Source organism: Prionailurus bengalensis, chromosome A1 (assembly GCF_016509475.1).
Source record: "Prionailurus bengalensis isolate Pbe53 chromosome A1, Fcat_Pben_1.1_paternal_pri, whole genome shotgun sequence".
In the NCBI taxonomy this organism is placed as follows: Eukaryota; Metazoa; Chordata; class Mammalia; order Carnivora; family Felidae; genus Prionailurus; species Prionailurus bengalensis.
In genome coordinates this window covers 49,314,497-49,334,546 of record NC_057343.1, presented here as the reverse complement: position 1 = coordinate 49,334,546, position 20,050 = coordinate 49,314,497, and positions in this window count along the sequence as shown.

Here is a 20,050-nt window from a genome sequence, read left to right as displayed (position 1 = left end):
TTCGGAAACACCTGGGTCTTCTCCCTCTCTCTCTTTTACACCCATGTGGTGTCCAAGGGCTCTTAATTCAGTGTTCGTAGTGTGTTTAACATTAGTTTCTTCCTTTGCATTCTCATTGCCATCACCTAAAAGTTCATACTCAGATGACTGAAATGGCATCCTACCTAGTAGCTCTACTTCCGAGTCTCCACCACTGAAAGATAGGATGCATTGCTTTATGAAATATCTTCGTAAAATTTCTTTCTTTATTTTTAATCTTATTTGTTAAAAGACTTATGTGGAAAATCAAAATAAAAGAACATCATTTCCTTCTACCAGTCGTCAATGGCTTTCGTTGTTCGCAGAACAAAATCCAGACAACACTGTTTTCATAACCATGCCCTCACCATAACTCCATGAATTCAGGTTTCTGGGTCTACCATACCCTTTGCCATATACAATCTAACATGTACTCTTCTGTTTGTAAACATTTGTCCCTACTTTTCCATATTCCAAGAAGCCTATTTCACCCATCTCTGCCTCTTGAAATTTTTCTGTCCTTTAAGACACTATACAAGTGTCCCTTCCTTCGGGAAGGTTTTCTTGATCTTTATTTGTAACTAAAGTTGTTACCTGAACTGCTTTTCCCATCCATCTCAAATTTTTTGTGTCCCTCTGCCCATCATGGACCACACTGTAACTAGCAGATAACTTAACTATGTATGTCTCCATCACTAGATTATTACTTCCTTTGATGATAACTACTATGTTTCCCCCCCCCCATGACATTTAAGACTGTACCTAGCACATTATGGATTCTCAATAAATATAAGTTGAGCTGAATATACTAGAATTTCAGAAAAAAACATGAGCGGCAAACATTATACCTGTTTAAATCCAATTGCCTACCCTCTCTGATCTTCCCTATTTCATTCTGCTTCCACAGCTGTGTAGAGCTAGAATAAAATATACAGATTATGTTGGGTTTCTTACCTTTGAGGCATATTCCAAAATGGTGTCCTAAGCTATCAGCCAATCAAAACAAATAGGAATCACTAACATAGAAGCAAAGGAAATAGCATCTGATTTCCAAAGGTAGCACATAGAACTTATAAAGAGAAGATATTAGCTTAGTCTAATTATTTATTTGTAAAGGAAGAGTTTACTCATAGTCATTGCATTTAAGATGACTCCATCTCACCCTGACATTTATTCCAAAGCAACCCCAAGAGAATCTGTGAACTGGAAATAATCCATGTTCCACATGTGTTGTTATGACTTTAATTTAAGCCTGACAAAAATTATCCTTTTATCAGGGTTGATTTTAGTGAAGAAACTTTAATGGAGCGGTAAACTATTTGAAATGAATTCTTTGCTTGCCATTGTTTTGACTTAGAAATAGAGAAATCCCACATTTACTTTTGTTTAGTGGATGGGAATATATATAACATTCAGACCTCAGGATATTTATTGAGTAAGAAGGGTTTAAATGAGCATGGGTAATTTCTAAAACTAAAAAAATATATAAATTAAAAACAATTTATTCTGAATGTATGGTTACTTTTGCCATTCGTTAAATATTCGCAATGCATTCATTAGGCAACTTCTCTTTTAGGTGAGTTTTAAAACAGACCTACAGTTGACCCAGACTTCACCAAGCTTTAAATAAGCGCCACAAGCACATAACATACTTGACACGTTTTTCATTTGTTACTCGAGGAAGATATTGCTGAATTGGACTTTTGTCTGTATTTCCCGCATTCTGACAATAAAGTGTATTAAATCAGAGAATGATAGAAAGGGTATTCACGACAGAATCCTAGAGAGTTTCCTCAAACACAAGATGGAACATAGAAGTCAAAGTTACTTGTATTATCAGAGGGGTTGTTTGTTTTGACATCTCCTTCATTCCAGCCTTTCTGAGCCAACCAGTAGAGCCTGTTTCCACTAACCAATTTGCTGTTACCTCTCTCTCCCTAGGCTTATCTAAAGTAATATTATGAGTTGCCTCAGCTTTGCACAGGACTAGTATTCTCACCATTTGTGCCACACAATCCAGTATAGATTCAGTTAGTGCTGACGAGATGAGAACCCGCGGTGCCCACTGTTGTCTGTGTAGGTGGAGGGTTAGAAAAAGAAATAGAAAGCTATGGTTGCAGCTGGGTAAATGGAGGTTCGGATTTCCTGTCAACCTGGACTAAGCCTGAATAATGATTGTGGAAACCTTTAGCATGATTGTCTATATTCTGTTTGGGTTTAATTCTGCTAAAAACAAACAAACAAAAAACTACAACTCTTAAAATGCTATGCGTGAAGCACTTTTTCGGAAAAATACACTAGACGTGGGACTTTACATTTACCAGTCAAAATCCCATCTACATGAAACTTAAGTGAAGGAGATAAATAATGAATAGAAATAACTATAGCTACAGTTATTATTTAATAACTATGAAGTGATAAGTGATCTAAGAGTGGCATAAAATGCCACAGGAGAGAAGGATGGTATTTGTGTGGTTTTGGGGGTTAAGATTAGGGGATGTTTTACTGAAAAGTTGGTGTATAAACTGGATTCTTAAAAAAATGGTAAGATTTCAAGAAGTGGAGGGTGGCATTGGGAATGGAAATTCAGAAGTCGTTTCTAACCAAAGGGGACATAGGGGAAAACCAAACCAACGTGAAACAAAACATTGAGGTTCTAAAGTGTTAACCTTTCTGTAAGTGAGGAAGAGAGGATAAATGGATTCTATAGATCATTTTGATCTGCTTTACAGAAGGATTTGAACTTGTTAGCCTGGAACTACATAACACGATTCTTCTAATATGGGTGTGAAGTAGACATTGATATGCCCCATGCATTCTGTGAAAATTTAGACTGAATTACTAGTTATCAAGTTGTGAGGTATTGAAGATACCTTTTTTTTTCTTTCAAGCCTAGAAAATAAACTTTTAAAATAAAGCAGTGCTAGATGGATAAGACATTTGGTACTAATAAGAACCTCAGTGGTGTCCGTGGTCTAACCTCATCTCTGAGACAGCCTACTCTTCTTATGTATCTAGTGGGCAATAGTCTAGGATGGATGCAGAGTGAAAAAGAATGTTGTAGTCACTGAACATCTGGACCGAGAAACATTTGATGGGAGGCAAATAAGCTACAACATGTGTACATTCCAGCTGTGAGCGTGTCGAGCCAGTCTAACTCTTAAGTTTCTGATTTGTGTGGAAGATAAGAATTTTCTTAATGTAAGCTCATGCATTCATTACTATATGTTGGTACTATAAGGTCTTTGAGTTATGTAGCAGCATGTATTATTTATTTGGAAAATGTAAAAGCTTATGAAAAATTCAGATCTGCGAGATTATTTGAATTCATTTTAGATTCCTCAGAATATGATTATGTCAGACCTGAATACAACCACATATATGACCAAGTCTTACAGTTCCCATGTATGCCAAATCCTTTAAAATACTTCTTTTGAAGAAATTTGTACATTTAAAATTTTCAATAAAGTCAAAAATTATATGAACAGAGGGGTGAAATAGCAAAATGCTTGAATATTATTACTATTTCTTTAAGAAAGGAAGAAACAGGCTAACATAGAACATTGGGATATTTCCATAAATGGCTGAACCGCTCAAAATCTAAGTAAATCAACATTGAAATAATACAGAAATATGCAAGCCTAGCTTAATACAGACATGTCTGAAGACAACTTCTAAATAATATGAATGGATACTCTCCTATATGGTGATTCTTTAAAAGGTAGTATGGTAGGGGAGCCTGGGTGGCTCAGTTGATTGCATCCAACTTCAGCTCAGGTCGTTATCTCATGGTTCCTGGGTTCCAGCCCCCATCAGGCTGTGCGCTGACAGGTGGGAGCCTAGAACCTGCTTCTGATTCTGTGTCTCCCTTTCTCTCTGCCCCTCCCCCATTCATGCTCTGCCTCTCTCTCAAAAATAAATAAAATGTTAAAAAACTTTTTTAAAGGTAGTATGGAGATCCCTCAAAAAGAGGGAGGGGAGGGCCAAGAATTAGACAACCAGGTAGTTTTCCAGGTAATTTGGCAAGTTTCTGTAACTCTCCTACGGTCATTTTACTCTGGCACAAATTTAAACAAGAATTAAATAAAATAGGTAGTGTGCTCATTTAATGCTTGGGACGTAGTAGGGATTCATTAAATGTGAGGGATTTTTTTCTATATAATATAACAACAAATAGAGAGGGTTGAGTTGGTACTAAGTGAACATTTGGCTCTGTGTCTAGGTCAGTGTACAGGGAATTAGCCAACACAGTTATGGTTCAGTAACAATAAGGGGATTTGCCTGCGGGCCAACTTCTTTTCCCAAACCTTAACAACACGATCTTTAGCATACTGTGCAAGCAGCCTTAAAGATTTAAATGTAAACATCTTCTGTTTGTCCATGAATTTACATATTTGCTGACTCAATTACTTGCTTTTTGAAAGGATGTGGGATACGTTTACATTAATCTTTCATATCTGGAGCACTGTTCCCCTTCTCCCCTCCCCTACCTCCCAATGAAATCTAAAGTGTTCCTGTTAACTTTGGCAGGGCGTAAGCTGCCCACCTTGATTGGAATTACCCTTCCTTTTTACCTGGGATTTTTGAATTGTGAATGGTTAAAAAACTGGAACTGTATTTGTAGATCAGATATTCTGGATAGTTATTTCTTTTTTTATTATTACTAACATAGGTCTCTCCAACATCTGTTAAAGCTTATTGAAATTCATCAAGCTAAACACAGCTGCTATTCCACTGGAAAGTGGGAATAAGGGTGGAGGAAGTGAGAAAGGAATTTTTTTCAAGGGGAGGGTGGTTTGTGGAAATAAGAAAGAGTATATGATATTTTACTTTTGTTTAACTTGGATAGCCTAGGATTTTCTTGGACTTCCTAAGACTGTAGTGTAGCAGACGGACAGATGTAGTAAGTATAAACTCAAAATACCATTTAGAAGAAACACATTTCAGGCACCTTGTAAACCAGGGAAAAGTACACTAAATTCTGTTTCTACTTCTTAAAGAAATGTTCATATCTTTGTGTAATAATTTACAGTGTCTCTTCCCTCCTAAAAGGATGAAAATTGGTCATATATCACATCACTCCCTCAAAAACTGGAATGCACACATGTACAATGAAATGGTAATCATTGGCTACATACAGACAATGAGATAGCCAGTGATACTGCCCCACGTAAGTGAGAAGCAATTTGTAGCTACTAAGTCAGTGTTTCTTATTCTCTCCTAGCTTGTTTCTTCTAGTCGGCACTCATTGATCTGGATTAGAAACTCAAGCACATTTTTAAAAAGCATTTCTGTTACTTGAGCAAGGGTTTTAAGATAATCTTCAAAAGTGAACAAAAACAAAAAATTCAAATTTCACCTCCTTCCAAACGTGAACCCTGGAAAATACCAGACGCACCATCTTCCTCCCCTTATTCCTTCCCTCCGTTTATTTGTAGAAAGGCAAGGGCAAGGAAGCATCTTGTTTTGTTCCTTGTATTAAAGCATAATAAATGAGGGAGAAGCCAGCACCATTCATCTCCATACTCCCAAGAACTTAGCAGAAGATATCTGTGAACTGTAACACTGAAACCAAAGCAGCGTTTATCATGTGTTTATTTGAAACCCTAATGCAGAATGAAAGGGGGATGAGCTGGTCTATAGTACATTTAGGAAACATTTCAAGAAGTGAACAAAATCTTGCTCTAGGGAAGAATCTATTATAGAAAACTTAGGATGCATTGCAGTTGCAGCTGAGCTTAGAAACATTCAAATGGTGATTTAGCACTAAATTCCAGAGGCTTGAATAATCTTGATAGTAGGTGAAAACCAGTACTAGAACATAAATTGTTTAATCAAAGTGTCAAGCTTTTCTTCTTATTTCTCTCCCGTTTATTGCAAACCTGTTTACTCTATGTGAATGCTAACACATAGGAGATGCTGAGAAACAAAATGGCCACAAACTTTTATGATTCAAACACTTCCATTCACATTTCTAGAAGAAGAAAGTCATTCTGATGGGCTGAAAAGGCAATATAAGTAGGGAAATGGATTGGAGCAAAGCTTTCCACATGTAATGCTGAAGGCCCCTCTTAACTTGATGACATGTTTCTCTTAACACCCTTGTGCACACCTGCCATTACATTCCTGTATCCCTAATCTCACTAGGATCATTAGGGGATTCTCTGAGCAATCAGACAAGCAATTACTGTAATGCAGTCTCAACACTAGCTGGTCAATGTGGGATCAACAGCCAGTGTACTTAACTCAAATAGCACCATTGCCAATAAAGGGGTTTTATGCTTGCAGAGGGTGAGAATATGCAAGAGGAACTAGGTTCAAAGCTTTACAAGAGAGCTTCCTGGTTTATTTCCATCGAAGGTTTGGCTCCGGTGAATATTTAGGAAAACAATATTAATGCTACTGCTTCAGAGGATCCTCAGGGAAATCTGATAAATATCTGATTAAATTTGTCTCCAACATAATTACATTAAAGTCAAACTTGTTTAACTTTTTCTATGCTTGGTTATCTCTGCACGGCCAAAAGGATGTTAATTGGCAACCTAGCTTCTAATGTATTTATACCACTGGTGGCTTATTAAGTTCAAATTTTATAATGCAAATGAAAAGAGATTGAAGCTATTTTCTAGGAAGTTAATTCAACTTTGAGGTTTCTTTTTTTTAAAATGAAAGCTATGAACTGTTCAGTCTACATTTTTTACTATTAATCTTTTAAAGAATGTCCATTTTTATAAGATACTATATGTGCATAGAAGTATTCATTATATCTCCAGATATTAGAAAATAGAGCTAACAAAATTTTAAAATGTGAGAGAGACCCTACCCTACCCGTCCTGCCAGCATTAGAGAAGGACTTTTCCTTGATGTTTTATCACAGCGAAAGCTTTTTCACATTTGAACTGCCTTCTCCAGCTCTTTCATTGGCTCTTTCTTAAACATGCCCTCAGAAAACTTATAATTTAACACAAAGTGCAAGAATTAAAAGAATACCACAAAAATAACATTTTTAAAAATAGAAAGTAGATTAAATTACTACATATGCAAAAAACAAAATTGCTATCTATAGTCCTAAGTTTTCCGGAGCATACTGACAGATTTCTATATAAAAATGAAGCAGGTTGTTAAAATGGGAATTGTCCCGTTGTCTTAGTTTTGAATAAAGCCCTAAAGTTAAAACAGTGTCCGGGGCTCACACATTCTTAACAGTGGTGCCAGAACATCTATGCGCAATTTGCTAAGAGGAAATGCCAAATCCGGTTCAATATGCCATACACCATCAGCACCCCCAGGAAACATAGAAGGGATGTGACTGATGAAGGTGTGTTGGTAGAGGGGGTTTCTTTAGAGACTGTACTATCAGAATGCTGTGTTACCTGTCTTATCTGAACACTGAAAGATAGTGACACCTGTCTGCAAATAGCTGTCTGCAGGAGTCTGTAGCTGCAGAACTATGAGACAGTGCTGCTCTGGGAATAGCCTACATTTCCTAGAGTGTAGCTAAGCAAGAAAGCTTATATTTCCTGCAAGCCATATCTGACCCTAGTATAGAAGGATGGGGAATTGGGTCACTTCAGAGGGGCCTTGCCCATGAGGACCACCTGAAAGAATGATATAGCCCTTATGGGGGATGGACTAAAAGATCCAGAACATGTGTAGAGCCCAGCCTGCATGTGAAATGTCAACCTATCATGGATCCTGCAGTTGGAAGATTTCCGTTAGAGATCATTAAGGAACGCTCAGAGTGCCCTGCACCCACATAAAGGGCCAGCTGAGCATCTAACCCTCCTAGAAGGCATGAGCAACAGATTACAACTGTAAATTACAAACTTTTTCTCCTCCCTCGCCTCTCCACCAAGGAGCTACATAGAAGAGATAGAAAGGGAAATCACAAAGAAGCACACCACAAAACGCTTCCCTGCTATTGGGGGAGGGCAGAAGCCTCAATCTGCAAGAAAATAATTTGGGCGTAATATTGGACTGAACATAAATGAGCTACAAAAACTAAAAGTGCCTGGAAAAGCTATGGAATGGGCCTAGGATTTCATCCATGGCCAGGCAAGAGAGAATCTACAAACCAGGGTGCAGTGAGCTGCCCTAAAAAAGGGAATTCTTTGAATCCACATTATATAATCTGTTACACAATTTTTGGGAAGCATAGCCAAGGAGAACTAAATTACTCTGAATAACAGGGAGAGAGGAATTTGAAGTTTATGAAGAGAAACTTGAGAGAGGGAGAGACAAGGCAGGGGATCAATCAGCACATTATGGGAAAAGATGTCAGAAAGCAAAACCATTGTTGGCAGGGCTGCTAAGCAGGACCTTGACAGAACAGGAATGTCTAATAAGAATTTCCATATTGTTTTCAATGAGGCATATGATATTAGCCTTCCCTTCTGCTACAAAATCTCCCATAAATGAGTGTATGTGAGTGGAATATCTTAGCAGAACCTGAAGGGATGAAGTGTTTCATCATTGAGTCACTGTGGGGACCAGGAAAAGATAAGCCATCAGTATTAGGATGGGTTCACCTAAGAATGTGTTTTGAGGAAGGTGATAGTTAAGCAGATTCCCTAGCAAAGAGGAAGCTTCTTTCGTAGATTCCACCATTTATCTCAGCAGGTTTCATTTATCCTTCTGTGTTCGATATTGTCCATCAATGTGTATTTGATTGTGATGGCGATGATGGTGGTGACAATGGTGGTGGTGACGCTAATGATACTGAAGACAATTCCTACCATTCTTCAATGCCTACTGTGATAAGTGTTTTTCGTGAATTATTTTAATCCTCACACCAAACATATGCAATAGGCATTTTTGTCTCTATTATAAATGGGGAAATTGAGCCTTAGAAAGATTTGATAATTTTTTGATACTACCCAGATATTAAATGGTTGACACAGAATTTGAGCATCTTTGTCTAAAATATAGTAAAAATTTAATTTCAACTGAATTTCCTCTATAAATATAATTCTGACAAATGTGATATATGCTAAGACCCTATTTCTTCTGCCTACTTTGGATTTAATTTTCTCTTCTTTTTCTAGTTTTTTGAGGTAGAAGCTTAGATTATTGGCCTTAGGTTTTTCCAGTAATGCGTTAAATACTCTATGTTTCCTGGAAGCACTATTTTATGTGCATCTGACAAATTTTGATTGGTTGTAATTTACGATGCAAAATATGCTCTATCTTGGTGAATGTTCCATAGGAGCTTGAGAAGAATGTGTATTCTACTGTTGTTGGATGTCAGTTGGATTCAGTTGATTGATGGTGCCATTTAGTTCACTATGTCCTTGATTTTCTGCCTGCTGGATATGTTGATTACTATTAAAGGGATTTTTAAAGTCGTCAAATGTGATTGTGGATTCATATATTTCTCCTTGTACCTCTATCAGTTTTTGCCTCACATAGTTTTGGTGCTTTGTTGTTAGGCAAATATACGCTATGGATTGTGTTTTCTTGAAGAATTTATCCTTTTATCATTATGTCATACACCACTTTATCTCTGATAATTTCTCTTGCTCTGATGTCTTCTTTATGTGTAATTAATATAGCTACCCCACCTTTCTTTTGATGAGGGTTAGCATGGTATATCTTTCTCTACTTCTTTATTTTTAGTCTGTCTATGGCTTTATACTGAAAGTGGGTTTCTAGTAGATAACATATAGTTCGGTCTTGGTTTTTATTCTGACAGTCTGCCTTTTTAATTTTTTTAACGTTTATTTATTTTTGAGAGGGAGAGAGAGAGAGACAGGGTGTGAGCGAGGGAGGGGCAGAGAGAGAGGGAGACACAGAATCTGAGGCAGACTCCAGGCTCTGAGCTGTTAGCACAGAGCCTGATGCAGGGCTTGAACTCAAGAATCATGAGATCATGACCTGACCCGAAGTTGGAGGCTTAACCGACTCAGCCACCCAGGTGCCCCTGACTGTCTACCTTTTGATTAGTATATTTAGATCTTTGATGTTAGTAGTGGTTATTGATACATTTAGATTAATATGCATAATATTTGTTACCTTTTTTCTATTCATTGACCTTGTTCTTTGTTTATTTTTTATCTTCTACTCTTTTCACATTTTCTCTGCTTTTAATTGAGAATTTTATATGATTACATTTCCCCCCTCTCAATTATACTATTAATTATACTTCTTTTAGTGGTTTCCCTTGAATTTGCAATACATATTTACAATTAATCCCAGGTGTCCCCCCCCCCATTAACATTATACCACTTCATGGGTATGGCAAGTGCCTTATAACAGAATTCTAATTTCTTCCCTCCCTCCCGTTCCTTATAACAATGATATCATTTATTTCTCTTATTCATAAGCAATAATCACCAAATAAATTGTTTTTATTATCCTTTTGAACAAACTTTCATCTGTTAGATCAATTAAGAATAACAAAAATAACGAGCCCTGGGTGACTCATCGGTTAAGCTTCTGACTCTTGATTTTGGCTCAGGTCATGATCTCATGGTTAATGAGGTCAAGCCCCACATCTAGCTTTGTGCTAATAGCATGGAGACTGCTTGGGATTCTCTCTCTCTCTATCTCTCTCTCTCTCTCTCTCTCTCCCTCTCTCTCTCCCTCCCTCCCTCCCTCCCCTGCTCATGTGTGCACACTGTCTCTCAAAATAAATAAACTTTTAAAAAATAATGAAAGTTTTTATTTTGCTTTCATTTATTCATCCTCTAATGTACTAGTTTTCTTTATGCAGATTTAAGTTTCTGTGTCATTTTCTTCTTTCTGAATAATTTAAAATTTTTTGAAAGGTAGGTCTTACTGGTGACAAATTCTCTCAATTTTTTTGTTTGTCTAAGAAAATCTTTATTTCTCCTTCACTTTTGAAGGTCAGTTTTGCTGGATATAGAAATATAGGTTGGTGGAATTTTGGGTTTTCAACACTTCAAATATTCCATTTCATTCTTCTTGCTTACATAATTTTGGAAGAAAAAGCCAATATAATTCTTATCTTTCTTCCTCTATTGGTAAGGTGGGGTTTTTTTCTGGCTTTTTTCAAGATTTTTCCTTTTTCTTTGATTTATTGCAGCTTGACTATGACATGCTGGGTGTAGATTTTTTGTCATATATGCTGTTTAGTGGTCTATAAGCTTCCTCAATCTGTTTCCTGGCTCTGTGATTAATTTTGGAAAATCTTCAGCCATTACTTCTTCAAATATTTTCCTGTTTCTTTCTTCTCCTTCTAGTATTTCCATTGTGTGTGTGTTGCATCTTTTTTAATTGTTCCACAGTTTTTGGATATTCTGCCCCATCTTTTTAATCCTTTCTTTTTTCTCTTTGTATTTCAGTTTTGGAAGTTCCTGTGGACATATCTTCAAGTTCCCTAATTCTTTCCTTAGCTACGACCAGTCTACTGATTGGTTCCTCAGAGACATTTTTTATTTTTATTACAGTGTTTTTATTTCTAGCATTTCCTTTTGACTCTTTCTCAGAGTTTCCATCTCTCTGTTTATATCACACATCTGCTATTGTATGTTGTCTATTTTTTTTTTCCATTAGAGCTCAGGAGAGTTTAGCTAAGCTTCCCCATGGTCTTTCTGCCTTGGTATTCGTTTGGTTTGCCCACATGGCCCACACAGACTTGGAACTGACACCAGCGCCCTCATGCAAGGCACATGCTCCAGATAACAGCCCATAGAGTCACAAGAAAATGTAAGTTTTTGGTATGACTTCCGCAGCAAATTCTGTGATCATCAGTCTCCTCTGCCTCCCAAGGCCTATCCCTTGTTTGTCCCTTAGATGAGACCCCCATGGAGTTTTCCAAAACACTGCTTTTTTTGGTTCAAATTGACCAATCTGTCCTTAATTCAGGAGTCCCAAAGCACCTTGTCCACAGACTCTAGTAAAGGCATGCACCTCAAGTACTGCTACTCTCTCTGCCTGCACTCTGCCTTGCCATCCCCATGTGGCCCCTCAAAGCATGCCATGTGCTTCCTCTAGAACCTATGAGTAATAAACTCTATTTAAACTTCTGTGTGGTCTTTTACTGAAATGTGGCTTACCATTGGCACCCTGTGCTCCATTTAACAACTGTTAATTTGTGAAAGTCATAACAAACCCTTAGTATACTAATCACAGTTATTTTAATTTCCTGGTCTAATAATTCCAAATTCTCTACCATATCTGAGTTGGATTCTGATGCTGGGTTTGTCTCTTCAGGCTGTGTATTTTGCCTTTGAGCATGTCTTTTAGTTGTTGTTGAAAGCCTGATGTGATATATTAGGTAAAAAGAATTGAAGTGGATAGGCCTTTAGTATGAGATTTCATGTTTTTTCTAGCTAGTAGCTAGATTGTGTTTCTTATTTGCTGTAACTGTGATGTTGAGGCTAAAATTTCCTCTAGTGTGCTGTTTTGTCTTTACTGTTGTCTTTGAGTTTTCCTAGATACTCCTTAAATAGGGTTTGGGGCTTGTAATTTTTTAGCTGCAAACCCCTGTTATTACAGAGGAGCCCGAATGATGTGTAGGTAACATGTGGGGGCAGAGACAGGCTCTCTGTTCCTATGATTAGGAACAGTCTTTTAGTGAAGTTCAATTGGATATTTCCCTTCTTCCAAGTCAAAGGCTGGAAGGTGGTGGATTTGGGTATTTCCCTCTCTCCAGATTAGTTATGTTTAGGTAAAATAGTTTCCCTTAGGGTAAGATCTTGTTAAGGGGAACAGAAAGCTCTGGGAATATTTCAGAAATGTTACTGCCCCCTCATCCCTTGCTGGAAGCAGAAGGGGATTGTTCTCATATCTTTGCAGTGAGAATCTGGTAGAGCTCCTGGGGGTTAAAACTGTCAAAAGTATCCTTGTGAGACTAGCTTGAGAGTTAAAAACTCCCTGGGGGTCCAGTCTTAGTAGAGCAGAGTTTCTTCTACCTTCAACTCAAGCCACATTGGTGGGGGTGGAGTACAGGTGGTAAGGTTCAAGAGAACCTCTTAAGGAGTTTGATTTGGTGTCACTTAGCATTTACGCTGACACCGGTACCTGACATTTGACTTACACTTGAACGGTCTAAAAACGAGAGCTGTTCTGATGACAGTTTCGTGGGGCAAGGCAATGTATCAAGTGAAGACTTGATACAGCCAAGGAAGGAAGTCAGACTAGTCATTATGAAACAAATTCCACTCAAATGGAATGCCAAGCAAGGTGATTCCCACAGTGGATGAACCATGGGAACTCAGAGACCAAGGATGGAGCCGTAAGTATCCAGGTACAGAAACATCATCTGCATTAGGGCATATACAGGTGAAGAATCCCTTACAGGACCACTACCAAGAGGAAGACCCACCATTTGGAATACTCCATACACAGAAGACACCAAGACCAGATTACAACAGTACTAGTCAAGTAAGCTGTTCTGCCCTATGTCATGTTCTTTTCTCAGTTCAAACTCTGGAGCAACTAGATACAGCCTGGTGGGTGGACCAAGAGCAGTAGAAGAGTTAGGTGGGAAAATAGAAAAAAATTTATCACGCTCCATGATACCAAGTATAGAAGATTTAACAGGAAAAATGGTTTTGAAACATGTGGTCATTAGACTGGATTAAATAATTACCTAAATCTGACAATAAAAGCTATGGGAGATGGCAGAGATTTCATCTAAAAGGTTGAGGAGTGGAAGTCTAAATTGAGAAAGCGGATTTGAAGGAGCTGTATTGTGAAAGAATGGAATTACTTTCTGCTCCTATGAAGGCCAGTTAATTTGATAAGCCAGTTACACTTGCAATAAGGCCATAAACGGCAAACATTAAGACTTTGCTTAAAATGTCTTGTTACAGAAGGTTCTGGGTATGCAGAAGCCTTAAGAGTGCTAGATCTTTTGCATCTAATGTGTGAAATAAAGCCACAGTACTTCTGGTCTACTGTGCATCACTGGGACCAATTTTTGGCAGAGGAAATAACTGCTCCCTTTATGGGATGAGACTGCCAAGCCCTCTTTAAACAGATGGCTGTTATTTCATTATTCAACATATCTTCCCTTGACACTTCTCTCTCTGCCAATTATTGCTGCAGATATAGTCTTTTATTTAGGGGAAGTTATTGAAATAGTTTTTTGAGAAACTGTCCCGAGATATAAGGGATTTCTCTGTATTTCTTTATCTACCTACCATCTGCACCCAAAATTAGACTGGAGATAAACTAAGATGGATTTCAATCACTGATGAATCACTGAGAATTATATAAACCCACGATTGATCTTAGAGACTTAGTACTAGTACTATCTCAAATCCTCTTTGGAATGGAGTAGTGATAGCTACTTTAGATGAGAGCTAATTGGTTAGATAGCTACTATATATGTTACAAAGAAAATCTAGACTTTGGTAGTTGAAAGGAATAGTTAAGTTCATCTATCTCACATCTAATAAAGAAATCAAAGCTATTTCATATGACTGATGTAGACATTTTGTTAGCAGAGTAGAATAAGAGGAAGCTGGTAACAGGACACTGTTTATTTCTTACAACCTCTTAGCTTTGTTTCTTTCTAGGTAGACTTTTTCTTGGACAGTAATTCCCCCACACAATAGAAAATAAGGCCATGGGAAACTCTAGGCTTGTATCATCTCCCATCCCAGCGAAAGAGTGTCACTTTTACAGTGTTTCCAAAAGAAGCTCTGGGGAGGACTTTGACTTGTCCTGGAGCTTGTGCCTGGAGCCAGAGGCAGTGTCAAACCCACCCAAACTACAGGGACTAAAGATGAAAAAGAGGGGCTGATCCAAAGAGATTCTTGTTAGATAAAAACTTACATTCACTCAACTAAGGAAGATTTTTGATACCTTCCATTTAAAAATATTCTTTATCCTTTGTTCACTACATCTCTTTTCCTCCATTAAATTTCTTTTCTTTTTAAGGATTTTTTTGTGTGTGCTTCCAAGTTTTTATATAAATTTCAGTTTGTTGGCATGCCTGGGTGGCTCAGTCAGGTAAGCATCTGACTTCAGCTCAGGTCATAATCTCATAGTTCGTGTGTTCAAGCCCTGCTGTGCTGACAGCATGAAGCCTGGAACCTGCTTCAAGTTCTGTGTCTCCCTCTCTCTCTTTCCCTCCCCAACTCACGCTCTGTCTCTCTCTGTCTCTAAAAAATAATAATAATAATAACCATTAAAAGATATTAAAATAAATAAATAAATAAATAAATAAATAAATAAATAAATAAATTCCAGTTTGTTTAAAATGTAATATTAGTTTTAGTAGAATATATGTCACTTACATACAACACCCAGTGCTCATCACTGGGTGCCTTCCTTTAATACCCATCACCCCTTTAACCCACCCCTTCACCCACTTCTCCTCCGTCAACCCTCAGTTTGTTCTCTAAAGTTTAGAGTCTCCTTTATGGTTTGCCTCTCTCTTCCCCCTCAATGTTCATCTGCTTCATTTGTTAAATTCCATGTATGAGTGAAATCATATGGTATTTGTCTTTTTCTGACTTATTTCACTTAGCATAATACTCTGTAGCTCCATCCATGTCATTGCAAATGTCAAGATTTCATTCTCTTTGATGGCTGAGTGATATTCCTGTGTGTGTGTGTGTGTGTGTGTGTGTGTGTGTGTGTATCTTCTTTATCCATTCATCAGTGGATGGACATTTGGATTCTTTCCATAATTTGGCTATTGTTCTAATGCTTCCATAAACATTGGGATGCATGTGTCCTTTCAAATCAATATTTTTGTATCCTTTGGGTAAGTACCAAGGATACAAAGTACCAAGTAGTGCAATTGCTGTATCATAGGATAGTTCTATCTTTTTTTTTTAAAGTTTATTTATTGGTTTTGAGAGAGAAAGAAGGTGTCAGTGGGGTAGGGGTGGAAATAGAGGGAGACCATCCCAAGCGGGCTCTATGACGATAGCCCAGATGCATTATCAGCACTGATGCGGAACTCAATCCCACAAACCGTGAGACCATGACCTGAGCCAAAATCAAGAGTCAGACGCTTAACCCAGGTACCCCTTTAACTTTTTAGGAACTTCCATACTGTTTTCTAAAGTGGCTGTACCAGTTTGCATTCACACCAACAGTGTAAGAGGGATCCCCCTTCACATCCTGGGAATATCTGTAGTTTCCTGTGTTGTTAATTTTAGCCATTCTGACAGGTATGAGGTGATATCTCATTGTAGTCTTGATTAGTATTTCCTACTCCATTAAATTTCTTAAATGTCTCCCATAACCAAGATATACCTTGAATCTTGGCTCCTAAAGATATTCCAAAGTATTCCTCAAAAGCTGGAGAAATTAATGGAATCTCAGGGGACAGGAACTATTATTACACCTGACTTTATCATAAGCTCCTTTCATTGTAGGTTTGGAGATCATTGTACTGTGGTCTAGTACCAAGTTCATGATTGCTGTTTCTCGGGACATTGATAGCATCTTTTCATGTTCAGGCATTAGAAATTTAAGTGAAGTCAGTGATTCTCATTCAGGGACTACTTCAAGAACTCAGGCTCACAATTTTTAGACATACACTGAATTCTAAAGAATCACATGGAAAATGTCTAGGGTATTAGAAATTAAGGCCTCTTAGAAGTGGGATTTTGCCTCTCAGATTAAAGTTAGGTAGACTGATTCTTCTGTAGGACCTGCAGTTTTAAAAAATCTAGATGTATGGTAGTCATTCTTTCCAGGTGTTAAGGGTCAGACCAATTTCAAATATTCTATTCCATTATCCCTATAAGTATATTCATATTGTCAGACAATGTATCTGAGACATACATACAATATGATTATAGAGTTAAAGCCAAATCCTTGTTGGTAACTTTATTATATCAGAAGTTCCTATATCCACCCACCATCCACCTAAGAAAGCTCTTAGTTTTTATTTCTAAAGGAAATTTAAAATGTTTCTGGGGGAGGAAAGCAGCATCGAGTTAGGCTTGATGATAATTATACAGATTTTCTAACCTAGACCGTGACATCTTTGCGAAACCTGTTTAGTATCATTTCCCTGATTTAGGGAAAAGATGATGAGATAGGGTCTGTGACATCCAGAGTACACAGGTGAGTTCAATATTTGTAGTCACAATGAAGAGAATAAAACTGAATTTAATCATCTTATCAAGGTGGTTCTCCACTTTGGCTGCACGTTTGAATCACATGAGAGCTTTTCAAAATCACTGACTTCTTCCTTCATTTTCAGCCCAGACTAATTAAATCAGAATTTGGGGGCTGAGGACCTGAAAAGCTTCCAAAGTGATTCTAATGACCCATCAGGGTAGAAAACCAAGTTTTGAGAAATGTACAAAAGTCAGATCTAAAATATATTAAGCTAATTTTAATGAAAATGATCAAATGAAGACAAGATTCTGGCAAGCTTTGTCTACTATTTATTAAACATGTAATATATGCATATGCACTATGCTAGATACTCCGTAAAACATACCTGTGAGGTAGGAACAATTGCCCTCTTTTTGACAACTGAAAAAACTGGTCACAACAGCTTAAGTGCCATTAAGAAGATCAAATAGCTAGTAAGTGGCAGAGCTAGGAGGCCTGATTTATGCTAACAGACCCACCCATTGAAGGAAGATACTATGTCTTACTCATCTTTCAATCTCTTGCACTTTCCATTGCACCCACCCCAAGTCTGTAACAAAGCATCTTGTCTAGAATAGGGTTTTGTGAAAGTTCACTTGATTTAACAAAATGGGTTGAGTGTCCTACTGTGCACGAGACATACATGTATGAAGCAGTACTATTTTTTTTTTCTCTTCTGCAAATGCCTCTTCAGAATAGTCAGCCATCGTAGCTAGCCTAGGATAAGATAGAGTTTGAGTGCCTTCCATGTAGCTTAGGCCTTATTATCATGATGAGGGCCAGGAGGAAAGCCTGGCAATCCTAGGTTAGTGAGGGTCTTGGACAATGGCAGAGAAAAGAGCACAACCGGGAACAGTTAGCCAAGGAGTAGGTGTGTGGAGATGTGAATTCAGAAAGTGTATTCAAGTCCAGCATTCAATTCAAGCGTAAGTCATGAGTTCAGTGAAGGTCAAAGTGAGGTTAAGATCTCAACAGGAAGTTGAGAAGCAATTGTTTTTCTCAAGTACAAATCTGAGGTAAGTTGGAACTAGAATACTTGGGTAATCAGAGCCAGGAGTCAAAGAACCCAGAATCAGCAGCCAGGAGCTGGGAGCTAGAAAACAATTCAGTAGCCCAACAATTGGGATGCAGAGTATTGGACACTGGGAGATCATGTAGAATTAAATCCCATAAATATTTGTCAAGTAATTGTAATGTTCAATCTACTTGGCTGCTGTGATGTAAATGCAAAGATTAGTAAGACACCAACTGTGTTCCAAAGGAGGGAATAACGTAATAGAAGGACATAAGGGGAAGGTGTTGTGAGAGTACCTAGGAGGGAGATAACACTAAGAGTACATACTTTTCTACACTTAACCCATACTTTCAGTCATACATTAGTCTGACAGCACTGCAAAAAAAGAAAAAGTTTTGATTCAAAATTAATATGGTTGAATTCTGATTTATAGTATAAAAAAAATCTAAATGGTATTTTAATAATCACTAATTATCTCTTCCAGGTATATTTTCTTTTCAAAACATTGTTTTCACATGCTCAAGATGGATTCTATTATTATGAGTTCTTGGTCATAATAAATTGGCCGTGTTTCAGAAGAATCTTACCCTTGCACTATAAATATGGACATTTTGGACACCATTTTTCTCTCAGATATTGAGATGACTTTTTATATTTCATCATGTCACAGCAATCTCAAAATTGGTAGCAAGTACTTTATGTGTTACCATTGAAAAAACAGCAGGAATCTCAGTTTGGTGCCAGATTGTAGCCATTCACTCATTTGTCATTTGGCAAAGAATTTCATCCATTATGATTGTACCCTAGCAACTATACCGATTACCTTTCAATTTCCTAATTCTAAACACCTAGGAAACCTGGGTTACCATAGAAATTACTTTTCTCCTTATGTACAATTTAACTCAGCTAGGTTATTTTTACTAAAAGATCCGAAGTTCAATCATTGCAAACTACAATCACGGTATTTCCTGTAAAGAATTCTTATTTTTAGGATTCTGGTCTCTGGGTAAAGTTACGACTCATATGACCAAATTTTCACATTGGTATATTTGTATATTTGTACAGATCAGCCATAAGGGGGCTTCTCAGACTGATGTGCATTGTAATGACCTGGAGTCCTTGCTCAAATGCAGATTCTGATTCAGCTGATCTGGGGTAGAGCCTGGATTCTGCATTTCTAGTAAGCTCCCAAATAAGGCTGATGCTGCTAATCGAAGAGTCTATTTCATTGTTCTTTAGAAATTTTAGATTTTTTTTTTAATAATACTTCCTATTTGATGTTCGGAAGCCTACCAAAGTTTTACATTTTTCTTCATTCACTTGGTCATAAAGTAAGTTGATAGAGCAAAAATACATATGACAATATCGATTTGGAAACTGAGAACAATGCATGTTAAATGACACAGTAAGAAACACCATATGGTCAAATCTCTTTATTATGTTAGCATTTGAAGATCAAGTCACTGATGTCTTCCTCTTGGCATTTTAAGAACAGCATTCACCATAGGGATAAATTCTGCTGATGTAGTTTCTTCAATATAGAAATACAAGAAAGAAATATCCCTAATAGAGGAAATGTTTATTTTATAATTTAAAAAATAAGAAGTTAAAAATTTTTTTTTTCTTCAGGCTCCAAATTTAAATACAGAATACCAGTTTTCATAGCATTAGTAATGATGTTGGTATCTGATTCCAAAAGCATTCTTCTGGTGCTAGCTGGTGAAGTGTCACTTCTATAAGGCTAAAAATATTTTGCAACACCACCTCTGCAAAAACAGGTAGAAATGTACAGATATGATTTCAATCTTTTGGAGGCTGAATAAATTTTCTCCAAGGAAACATTTAAAAAGCTTGATTCAAGGTCCTCTTCTCAGTGTAGTTAGAGACCTATGTGATGACATGGAAATTGAGAGACAAGTTTGAAGGGTCTGCCAATCACTGGTTCTTTTGCTGAGACTACAGTGTCTAGCTGCATGCTTCAAA